This window comes from Arachis duranensis, chromosome 7 (genome assembly GCF_000817695.3).
Source record: "Arachis duranensis cultivar V14167 chromosome 7, aradu.V14167.gnm2.J7QH, whole genome shotgun sequence".
Taxonomy (NCBI): Eukaryota; Viridiplantae; Streptophyta; class Magnoliopsida; order Fabales; family Fabaceae; genus Arachis; species Arachis duranensis.
Window position 1 is genome coordinate 23125304 of NC_029778.3, and position 11200 is coordinate 23136503.

General features: G+C 29.0%; 2 pseudogenes; both read right to left on the reverse strand.

The window, feature by feature from the left end:
- Positions 1-1265: 1265 nt before the first annotated feature.
- On the reverse strand, positions 1266-5095 carry LOC127740520 (ATP synthase subunit a, chloroplastic-like; annotated as a pseudogene).
- Positions 5096-5250: 155 nt separating this feature from the next.
- LOC127740521 (30S ribosomal protein S2, chloroplastic-like) lies at positions 5251-6354 on the reverse strand (annotated as a pseudogene).
- Between the last annotated feature and the right edge of the window lie 4846 nt (positions 6355-11200).

Consider the following 11200-nt stretch of genomic DNA (forward strand, 5'->3'; position numbering starts at 1 on the left):
CAATCTACTTAGAGCAACTCTAATGGTTGAGTTCCCAACCCACTTTTGTCTGGCAAGATGCAGTTCTATCTGTCTGAGTTCTATCTTTTAGAGAAGAGAGAAGATGATTTTCTTCACATAATTCAAGGGAGAAGAGTTCCTCCTCAAAAGGATTCTTGATCGCCAATGGTAACTTGCCATGTGACAAGTTACCTTTAAAATAAATAATTATATTAAATTATAATTAAATAAATAATTATATTAAATAATTAAATTATAATTAATTAATTATATGTATTATATATTGTGTATTATTTTTATATATATTTTTTAATATTAATACTTTTTAACAATGAATTATTTTTGAATTCATAAATTTAAATAATATTATTGTAAAAAAATAGTAATTAATATAATCTTAATTATTTTAATTAATTAATTAAGTGAGACTCTAATATAGACTAAAGTTAGTTTCTCCTAATGAAAAAAAAAGAGATAGTTTGAGTTTTTATTTACTGTTTATGATACAAAAATTGATGTGGAGTTACTTTTTATGATAGATAAGGCATAAATAAGAATTGAGATGAGTTTCCTACGAGATGGTCTTAAGAGCAACTCTAATGGTTACCTTTTTGGAGTTTTCATTACTGTGCATGTCAGAAAAAATGGAAACCAACCGTTTGAATGAGATAAGAAAGAATTCATTCTCTTGGATCAAGAAGGGGAGTCCATCTGAATGGGAGTAACGCCTTATTCTTAGTACGATCATGACATGCTAGAAGTTAAGGTGTTATACAACTCAATTCAATCTTTTCTTTAATTGCACAAATTTAAAGGCCTGCTCTTCATGTTATTAATATTAAATATTATTTATATTATTATATTAAATTATAATTAATTAAATTTACTTACATTAAAAAATAATTTAATTTTACACTTTACAAAATAATTTTTGGTTGGGTTGGTTATTTTTATTTTTAAAATTTAAAATGTTAACCACATTATTAAAATTAGCTATTGTAAACTAGCAGTTACAAAATTAGTCGTTAAAAATTAGTCTTTATTGTGTTATCGTTATTATTAATAAATTAATATTTTTAAATTTATAAATTTAAATAATATTATTAAAAAAATTAATTACATTAATTTTAAATATTTTAATTAATTAATTAAGTGAGACCACAACAGAGTTAAAGTTAGTTCCTCCTAATAAAAAAAAGAGAGATGCTTTGAGTTCCTCCTAATGGGATCAGTTCCCTATTGGATATGTTGTAATACACATATTCTTACTCCTGTCCAGATAAAAACAGATGTAGCTGTAATGACCATAGATACAGATATGATGAATAACATGCTCAGGCTGGCCCTTGAGAAGTATGGGAAATTGAGGTCTGAATTGTGATCCATATATATATATATAGTTTGCTTAGAGTGACAATAAGTAATAGGAATAATATTAGAGATGAAGAGATGATAATCCCAAGGCAGAGCCAATTGTTTCGCCCAAAGATTGCAAAAATGGGTTCATCTGATGCATTTGAGCTGAACAATAATGTTTGAAGAGGTTGTTTCTCTCTTGTTACATAGGCTTCAATTTGAAGCTGCAAGCACGAGATGTCAAAGGTTGTGCCTGAAACACTCATGAAGAGGTCACGCACTTGTTGAAGGCGCATACAAGAACTCATGGATATGAAAGTTGCAATTACACTTCCTCCACTCACCATCACTACCATGTCATACCTGCATCAAACATTATATGTGTCAATCCATGACTTGTCTTTAACTTGTTAGTAGTTACCATACCTTGAGGTAAAGGTTGATGAATCCCGTCCACATGACCTTTCGGTGGAGATGAACATGATAGCTTCTGATACAAAGAATGCTTAGGGTATCATGTTTAGTGTCGCAGCAAGAGATGAACATTTATGTAAATGACACTTGTAGGAGCATAGCACAATCCTATTGTAGCAACATGAGAGGAAATTGAAATGGAGCCAAATTCAGATATAGTACTTGTCATTCACCTGGATTCTTGGAGAAATTCAGTTCAATAGTTTCACAAGATAAGATGCAAGCAAAAACCAACTATATATTTTTTTCTTGCAAGAAACACACAGGAAGAAGAAAGTCCTACTACAAAAACTATGACAGTTGATGAATGCAGAAGAAAAGTTCATAAAGTTTTCGCCTTATCAAAGGTAAGCTAGTGGACCACATGGCTAATCCTGCATGAGCATCTACAATGAAAGCTCTTGCAATGTTGGCCTATATAGTTTATGATTGAAAAAGGACTTTGCATTGATGTGTGTCCTAGCCAGATGTGGTACTTGATAGTTGATACTTCTCTCTAAAGTTAGAAAGAACAGAAACACCATGCAGATAATTCCAACAAGGCCTAAGGCCATTGCTAAATCTTCCAGCTTGGCCTCTCACCTATGCAATTAAAAAGCAATGTTCCAACTTAGAAGAAGAGAAATGTAACAAACAATATTTGATGAAGAGTGGCCAGTAGGATCACTTGTAGAAACCAGTCATGTAAGTAGGAATACAAGGACCAAATCTAATATAAAAGAAACATGAAAATCAGAGAGAGTTCTGTTAGAGAAATGATTTCAAGGGAACCATTCACAAGCAATCAGTCATACATCATGTATGACTAACAAGGTATGAAATAACGTACCTTTGAGTATTGTCAAATGAAGGGCTATGAATAAAATGGAAAATATGTAGACAAGTATACTTGCCCCTGTGCAACATATATAGAGGATGAATGACATGTCAAATAACACCATTCGATGAAGTATTATGAATAAAAGGGATCTGTTTTAGCTTGAATGGCAGGCAATCAATGTAGATAGAAGGTGTTTGTTGGGACCATAACCCAAAAGCACTATGTAGCCAAGAAAGATCATATCCCCGTTTGAACAAACTCCACACTGCTTGAAGAAGTACATCCACTCTTCTTTGATTCCATGGTCTCACATACAATAATGATACCCTTTTTGAAGCAGAAAAGTTCCTTCATAGGATAGAGTGTATGGTAAAGGCCAAAGACAGTAACATAATACACTACAACTTAACCAATAATATTGGAAAAGAAAATTGGTGAGAAACACACTTCATAAATTCATATCATGTGATACTGTTATTCACTGCTTTGTTTTTCATCATTAAAGAAAATATACTACTTCACTATAACAGTCCACGAGAGACCCCATTATTTTAGGAGGCGAGGCGTTTAGCTTTTTTTGACAACAGCAACAACAGCATGAGAATACAATTTCCACATGGCTGGATACTGTAGTAAATTTTGTCTTTATTTTTTGAATAAATATTAGCAATTATTTGGGCATAAAAATAAATATAAATAAAATAAAACAAACAAACAAACAAAAAAGATAGGTATATGTATAGACTTATCGTTTTATATCTATAATATAATATGTTATTTTATATTCAAATCATGTTTTATCTGTCTAGATATAATTTGCATTTTTCTTTCATTTTACCTAGCTCATCAATGACCATGCATGGTATAATATAATTACGCTTACGCCCCAACCAATGATTTCACCAGAGAACATTAGAACAAGATAAAGACAAAACTTGAATTATGATTTTCCCAACATTATTGATGCGAGAAGAAAATGTATACATCTAGTCTTACTCTTAGGTTTTTGCTAGCCCTTCTCTTCTTTTTAATTATATCTTTGTTTATATTCATATAGTATAATCAATTTAAAAAAATTTGTTCAATCAAAAAATTGAATCTTTGCAACGAAATATTGAAATTTGAGTGATTTAAATAAAAATCCTACAAAATTTAAAGTTAAGGTTCTTAATATTTACATTTATAACATTAATAGACTCTAATCAAATAATATTTAAATTAGATCTATATTATAATATAAAAAAATATTTATATTATAGATTGAATGAACAAAATAAAATACAACAAAAATAATACCAAAAAATTATTGAAAAAAATTGAAACCAAAGATTCTTTTTAGTTTAGCAAACAAAAAAAAAAAGATTCATTATTTAAAAGATGTTTTTTTTATTTTTTTTTACAGCTCTAAAGTAATCTTTTCTATTTTTTTTACCAGATCATATATTTATTTATACTTTGATTGTATTTAATTTAATCCCGTATTTATGAATATTCAATTAATAGAATCAGAATTCAAAACTTATTTGTTTCTCTTTTATGTATTTTTGTTACCTAAGTATATTATCTTTAGCCGCACATATATTGTGGCGAGTCAAACTAAACTAGAAACTAAAAAAAAAAAAAGACTATTTCCTAAATTTGTTAAGTTAATAATGCCTTCCATGGATTCACTTACATAAGCCGCAGCTAAAGTAGCAAAAATAAGAGCTTGAATATCACTTGTAAATAATCTAAGGAGCATAACGGGTATAGGAACTACTAAGGGTACTAAAGAAACAAGAACAACATCTGCTAATTCATTAGCTAATATATTTTTGAAAAGTCGAAAGCTAAGCGACACGGATTTTGTGAAATTTTTTAAGATGTTAATTGGTAGAAGACTTGAAGTTGGTTGGATGTATTTACCAAAATAAGCTAATTCTTTTTTCAAAAGACCCACATAGAAATATGCTACTGATGTAAGTAAAGCTAATGCAACAATAGTATTTATATCTTTTGTGGGTGCAGCTAACTCCCCATGAAGTAACTGTATTATTTTCCAAGGCAAAAGAGTCCCCGACCAATTTGAAACAAAAATAAATAAGAACATGGTTCCAACAAAGGGAACCCACGGACCATATTCTTCCCCAATCTGAATTTTGCTTACATCTCGAATGAATTCGAGGACATATTCAAAGAAATTCTGACCAAAAGTGAGAATGGTTTGCGGATTTCTAACAACTAAAATGGCTTAAACTAATAAGATAGCAATTACGACCCAAAAAGTTATAAGTACTTGGGCATGCACTTGGAACACCCTTAATTGCCAATAGAGATGTTGACCTACTTTTACGAAAGATATCTCATATAATCTTTTTAATGTATTGATGGAACATAATAGAATATTCATATTGCCCTCAAAATAAATAGAACTTGAAATGAATTATTTTGATTCAACCATCTCTTTTTCAATTGTCTGTTAAATCTTTTATTTTGAATATCGACTAATCACTTAATATTTCTGGTTTTTTTTGTTTTTTGTGTGATTTAGTAAATTAGTTATAGTAACTGATTCTATAAATCTATGAAGTTCTCAATGGAATAATTTATTTTATTATTAATTAAAAATTTTGTATATAGCTAGAACGACTTTCACAAATTACAAATACTAATTTGTTAAGAATTAACCAAATTGAAGCTGTAGCATCATTATTAGTTGAAATCGAAATATCCGTGAGATCGGGGTCATAATTTGTATCGATTAAACAAATCGTTGAAATTCTCAAAGTGATATATTCTCTAAGAGCGGTATACTCCTCTTGCTGATCAACGATTATGACAATATCGGGTAAGCCAGTCATATATTTAATGCCACCCATATAGGTTTCCAAGTGCGATAACTGTCTCTTCAAAATAGTAGTATCTTTTTTTGGCAAACTATGAATTCTGCCCTTTTTTTGTTCTGTTCTCAAGGACCTGAATTTATGAAGTCTCGTTTCTGTAGTATACCAATTGGTTAACATACCGCCGAGCTATTTTTTATTAACATAATGACATCAAGCCCTTGTTGCAACCCGTGCTATTAAATCCGCAGCTTTATTTTTTGTGCCAATAATTAAAAATTATTTCCCCTTACTTGCTGCATCAAAAACCAAATCACATGCTTCTGATAAAAAGCGAGCAATTCTTGTAAGATTTAGAATATGAATACCCTTACGTTTTATGAATATATAAGGTGTTATTCTGGAATTCTATTTTCTAGTAGCATGGCCAAAATGAACTCCTGCTTCCATCATCTCTTCCAATGTTATGTTCCAATATCTTTTTGTTATTGATCCCCACAAAAAAGAGACAGGGTATTCTGAAATAAGAAAAATTTTGTTCCGATAAAACTTTCTCTTTTATCGAAAATTGGCTCTTGATACATGGTCAAGCCATTCAATTTTTTTTACTTTTTTTATTTGTTTTAAAAAATGTGCCTTTATTTAAATTTAAGAATTGTAGATTCGAAAAAATAGGCTTTTAGCAATTATCAAATCTTCGAAAATGATTACTGCAACGTATCACATAAATTCTTAAAATCAAAAAACAAATTCTCCATGGTGGAACAAGATATCTTTTATTTTTTTCTCGAGTAAATTCTTTTTATTCGGAGCAATCTTAATAAGTTGTCTTTACTTTGAAGGCCGTGTTACCCTTTTGAATTCGGTACCAACGGATATCATTTCCCCCAAAACAACGTTCTCTTTTAGACCTTTCAACCAATCGATATGACTTCGGAGAGTAGCTTTTACTAAAACTCTAGTAGTTTCTTGAAATCCGCTTCGGATATGAAACTTAGAATATTCAAAGCTGTTTTTGTTATTCCCAATAATAGAGTTTGGTAACAAATTACTTCTTCTAAGGCATGTCCCGCTCGTTCAGCTTGAAACAATCCAATTAGCTCGTTGGGTGAAAAAACATTAGACATTTCATCTTCTGAAACCAATACTTTTGATGTTATTTGGCGTATGATAATCTCAATATATTTATTATGTATATGCGCTCCTTGGGATCGATAAATTCTTTGGATTTTATTAACCGAAGAAATTCGACTTTGGACAATAGTTAGCTCAGTACAAAGAAAGAATCCCCAAGGAATGTCGAGAATTTTGGTTATATGTTCGTTCCAAGCGTCAACCCTCTTCCCTAGGTTAATCGATATTGAATCAATCGAACGAACTTTTAATACATGTTTTCACTTTTGGAAGACCTTGGGTTATATCACCTGATCTCGATTTTTGATATACACATGTTACTAATATATCTCCTTCAAAAAAGATTTCTCCAAAATGTCTATGAACTGTTGCTCCTGAAGTCGCCAAATAGGTATTACCCGATCTTATTAAGATGGAATCTATTTTAACAATTAAAACTTGTCCCGATTTTAATTTTTAGTTCTAGTCCATTTTTTGTTTGAGATAAACATACATTTTTATAAATAAATTGTCCCAGGCTAATTATTGTAATCAATTTTTCATAATATTTAGAATCATAATCATGATGAAGAAAATCTCAATTCAAATGGAATGTATTTAATTTTATATTGTTGCATGGATCGGGCTTATAAATGATCTCGGTTTCGTCCATTAAAATTTTTTTTAATGCTTGACAAGTTTTTTTTAACTTGTCAAGTTTCAAATTTTTATTCATCGAGATCTGATTATGAGTTATTAAAAGGTAAACTAAATAAAAATTTGAAATTTGAAGTGATATTCCTACGAACCTAATGAATTCTTAATTAGAATTTGAAAATTCTTTTAATTTTTTTATTCTCTTTTTTATTTTCACCTCGTTGTAGTATTTTACATTGCTAAAAGGTCCTATTTCAAAACAATCATATGAGTGATAAAATTATTAAAGATTGTCATTCTTTATTTCTATTCAACAACACATGAATTGTTTCATAATTTTGGATATGTGATTGTTGAATCTTTTATGAAAAGAAATAAGAGAAAATGGATTAATATTAATTTGATTTGACTCATTATTCGAGATCCATTCTGAACCGGATGGATCATTTCTTTTTCTGACATAGGAATTTCACGATTTTGTTGGATCAGTTCTTAGAAAATCTTCAATCAGACCATTTATATTTACTTCAACAAAAGAGGCACGAAATTCTTCTATTGAAGAACTTTTTGTATCTCGATCCCAATTCAATAGAAAACAAGTTTGAACTAACTGAATGGTTGTGTTAGAAATTTTATGAATTGATTTTCCATTTCTATAAAGAATATAATTGAGAGCTTTAAGCTCCAAATTATCCCTTTTCTGAAACAGATCTTGTAGAAAAAATTTTACTAAATTGATACCATTTGTATTTTTATATAGAATTATAGGTTGAACCAAAACAAATTACTTTTTCTTTTATAATTGTGATCCATTGGACATAGATCCAATTTTTTATTTTATTTTTATTCCTTTGAATCCTTTTTTAACCTTTCGGATTGTATCAAAATACCACTGTATCAGTATACTTATCCATTTCGCCAGGAAAATGGATATCCCCAGAAAATATTTGTAATTCAATTTTTTTCTTCTCCATTCGCACCAATTCGTCTACTCGACTTCTTATATTAAAAGTGATTGGTGTATTTGTTTCAATAATACTGTTGTTCCTTACCATTATGGAAGAAGGTTCGGATAAAAGATCCACTTCTTTCGAGAAAAGCCATCTTTTTCTCAACAATGTCTTTGTCATTTGATCTAATAGCGTTCCGTTAGATACGAACATATTTGATAAATATTGATAACTCTCAGATAGAGTATTAGAACGGAAAAATTCATTATATAATGAACTATTGGTTCTAAGCCATCTCTGACAATTAATCAATAATTCAAAATGCTTTTCTTGATAAACCTGCGTTTATATATAGATGTAAGAAGATCTGTTTGGGAAGTAAGAAGCCTCTTTGACATCTCTTCACCTGCAAAGAATTGTCGATGTGAAAACACAGAGACAAAGACAAAAGGATGATTTTTCAATAGAAAAAAGAGTGGATCCATAGGGTCCCAAATGAATTAGCTTATTTGGAAAAAGTCTTGTTCTTTGGAAGATCTATCTCGTGTCTAGTACTGCATGGTTTCACCCTGTAAGAACTCTGAATCATTCTCTTGAAACTCATTCTCTTCCTCATAAATGATCCGCTTGCCCCGAAAATGACCTGGCCCAATAAGAAAATCCCAATTAACTGGGCCTTTCGATACAATTAAATAGAAAGCCCTAAGGGCGCTATATTATAGGAGTCCAATCTATGATTGAATAAATTCTTCTCTATCTGTTGCGGGTCAAGGACTCCTTCCCCTTCTTCAAACTCCGATTCATATTTTTCATAAAGAAATCTCTAATCAACGATAAAACAAGATCATTTTTGAATCATATTTAAGGGATTCTTTGGTTCGGACCGAAGAAGCAATGTCACTCGATCATTATCAAACTGACTGCAACTTTTTTCTGTCTGTGAGAATCCCACCAGAGCGCCTTTTACTTCTAATAGGCCATGAACTAGATCAGAATCATTCTCAACAAGTTCATAAGAAGTGATCCAATTTTTTTTATCAGGTCCAAGTAGGACCAAAGGTCTTGAGCGACCGATCCGGCAGAACAACAAAGATAAAGAAGTATCATTAATTCCTAGTTTTGTTGCTTTATTTGTTCTCTAACAAACTTCACTCGTGTAATTCAATTTTAATATTTTGTGGTTGTCCAAATTGGCCTTTTATGAATTTGATTTCATTGTTCATATTTTTACTTAGAATTCTGTTAGAGGCCAATAGAATATCTATACAATGTGTACAATGAGTTGTTTATTTGAGCTGAATTTGAAATTGAAAATAAATAATAATTAATTAATTTAATTATCATTTAATTTTAATTACAAAAATATCCTCATTGTATACATTGTACACCAATTATATTGGTTTTCCATATTTTTCCTTTTAATTTTTATTTTTTGATATCCTTTGTGCAGTATTGGAAATGACAATGCATTAATAGTAATGATGATAACTTTAAGAATCTATTCGATTTTTATTGTCCTGATTAATATTAACTCTTAATTTAATTTAAATTTTAACAATTTAATCAATTATTTATAATAATATCTTTTTTTATATTTTTTTTTTCAAATCACACATTTATTAAGCAATTTTAGCTACATTCAAAAAGGAAAAAGATTCAAAAACTAAAAAGAACAAATAAAAAAAATCAAAGAGACAAAAGTAGTTCTTCCATTGAAGCTAAAATATAGTTTTTCACTAATATATCAACTAACATTATAGTAAAACTGAAATTAATAGTGTGTGAATTATGTTAAAAGTTATTACTTTATTATATAATGCTTCAATATATAGGTATTATCTTTCATTTATTGCATTTTATTAAATTTAAAATATTTAACACAAAATCTTTTATTTTCGTTAAAAATATTTATTTTACTTCTTTTCAATATATGTCTTTCAGATTAACTCAAATAACGATTTTTCTATCTTTTTATTTGTCTCTACAATTTTATATTTTAAAAAAATATAATTACTTGCAACTTGAAGATCCATGTTGGTATTCAAATTTCTATTACTACATTAAAATGTTGCACTAAATTCTATCATTTAGATTTGACAATAAAAAATATGTATAGTTTAGATTTAATCGAAACATCATGTTTAATTTTTCAATTATATTGGAACATTTTAGACGCATCATAACTTTCTAAAGCAGAAGTTTTGCATCAATAAATTAGTAATATTTAGTTTTAATAAAATATTATATCATAATTTGTATAATACTATTAATTTTAACAAAAATTAATATTTGCACTAGTAATATTTGTATAATACTATTATAAAAGTATAAGTTCATCATATATATAATACTTGTAATATCATTTAAAACAGTATAAATTGATATTTACACTTGTTTCTTATTTTTGGTGTGTTATGTATGTGATGAACTAATTAGTTTATTATAACCAAAATCTATCGGCAATTCAAAATACAAAATTAAAAAAAATATATTTTTTTTGTGAATATATAAAATATATTATAATCAATTAGTTATGTTTTGTGTGGTTGAAATTTCGAAGTATAGTTTGTTCTTTGTGATGTAGTATGTCTTTTTTTTTTATGAAGTGAGTATAATTCAAATGTCAAAAAATACAGTGAATGAGTATCTACAAAAAATACTCTGACGTCTAAATTAGTAAGTGTTTAAGAGGTATATAATAATTCTTTGAAAATAGAATGTTAGACATAAAATAAAATTTATAAAATTTATCATGTAATACCTCTTTGAGATTAGATATAGAAAGTAGGGATGAGAAAAAAACTTGAACTCGTAGGTACCCACGGGAATTACATGAGACGGGAAAAAATGGAGACCCACAAAGTCCCCACGGGGATAAAGATCCATCCCCACCAATAAATAGGGACGGAAATAGGGACTGAGGTACTCGTTAGGACACACTAAATCTCCACTATAGTGAAATTATATAAATACCTTTTATATATATTGATATAAGATAAAAAAAACCA